The sequence below is a fragment of the Nanorana parkeri genome, unplaced genomic scaffold (assembly GCF_000935625.1).
Source record: "Nanorana parkeri isolate BGI_ZX_2015 unplaced genomic scaffold, ASM93562v1 scaffold2529, whole genome shotgun sequence".
Classification (NCBI taxonomy): Eukaryota; Metazoa; Chordata; class Amphibia; order Anura; family Dicroglossidae; genus Nanorana; species Nanorana parkeri.
The window spans coordinates 32,271-33,873 of NW_017308797.1; the positions used below are offsets into that span (position 1 = coordinate 32,271).

At 45.2% G+C, this 1,603-nt stretch overlaps 1 protein-coding gene across 1 annotated transcript in view; it reads left to right on the forward strand.

Moving 5' to 3' along the window:
- Positions 1 to 1,603, forward strand: part of LOC108801852 (zinc finger protein 850-like) — a 50,792-nt gene that overhangs the window by 6,820 nt on the left and 42,369 nt on the right. The window lies entirely within an intron of this gene.

A 1,603-nucleotide genomic window follows, 5' to 3' on the forward strand; every position in this document is an offset into this window, starting at 1 on the left:
AGAGGGGGGGGGAAAGGTGTCAGAGATGTAGTGTGGATGGTGGAGGAGAGCTGTCAGAGAATGTAGTGTGGACACTATGGGGAGAGCTGTCAGAGAATGTAGTGTGGATGGTGGAGGAGAGCTGTCAGAGAATGTAGTGTGGATGGTGGAGGAGAGCTGTCAGAGAATGTAGTGTGGATGGTGGAGGAGAGCTGTCAGAGAATGTAGTGTGGATGGTGGAGGAGAGCTGTCAGAGAATGTAGTGTGGATGGTGGAGGAGAGCTGTCAGAGAATGTAGTGTGGATGGTGGAGGAGAGCTGTCAGAGAATGTAGTGTGGATGGTGGAGGAGAGCTGTCAGAGAATGTAGTGTGGATGGTGGAGGAGAGCTGTCAGAGAATGTAGTGTGGATGGTGGAGGAGAGCTGTCAGAGAATGTAGTGTGGATGGTGGAGGAGAGCTGTCAGAGAATGTAGTGTGGATGGTGGGAGGAGAGCTGTCAGAGAATGTAGTGTGGATGGTGGGAGGAGAGCTGTCAGAGAATGTAGTGTGGATGGTGGGAGGAGAGCTGTCAGAGAATGTAGTGTGGATGGTGGAGGAGAGCTGTCAGAGAATGTAGTGTGGATGGTGGGAGGAGAGCTGTCAGAGAATGTAGTGTGGATGGTGGGAGGAGAGCTGTCAGAGAATGTAGTGTGGATGGTGGAGGAGAGCTGTCAGAGAATGTAGTGTGGATGGTGGGAGGAGAGCTGTCAGAGAATGTAGTGTGGATGGTGGAGAAGAGCTGTCAGAGAATGTAGTGTGGATGGTGGGAGGAGAGCTGTCAAAGAATGTATTCATCATTGCAATGTAAAACCCCGGAGGAGACCGGATCTGATGAGAGTTGCCTATCCTTCCCTCGTACATTCATTCCCGGTGATTGGATTCTCCAGAAGTGAAAGTCACAATCTGTGGCAGGAACTCATTTCTATTCCTCACGTATGATTTCGTTTCAGGAATATTGTAAATATTAAATCACAATCGATATTAAACATTTGTTTCGTAATCTCCGTTTGTGATAATAAAGAAAATCAATGTAATATCGATAACGATCTTACCATCAATGTTAAGAAATCAAATTGATATAAAAGTGTAAATGTACTTTATAAAATTTGATTTTGAATGGTTTTCATTCTTTTAGTTTCACATTTATAAAAGGATGAAACGTAACACATCCTACGGTGTTCATGTTCTCCCCAAGGTGGGGAGTCCATTTATAGTGTGTGGAACGCTCAGACAGGAAGTAATGTGTGATACAAACAGGAAGTACCGGTTGGGAGTAAGTAGAGAGGAGACATTGCTGGAACTGGCAGCAGAGGAGGTAATAATATAGATTATAAGATGTGCACAGATACATCCTAAATATAGAACCATTTATCCAACTGTCCATCCAGAGCCGCCATTTATAGACCGGATACATCCTAAATATAGAGCCATTTATCCAACTGTCCATCCAGAGCCGCCAATTATAGACCGGATACATCCTAAATATAGAGCCATTTATCCAACTGTCCATCCAGAGCCGCCATTTATAGACCGGATACATCCTAAATATAGAGCCATTTATCCAACTGTCCATCCAGAGCCGCCA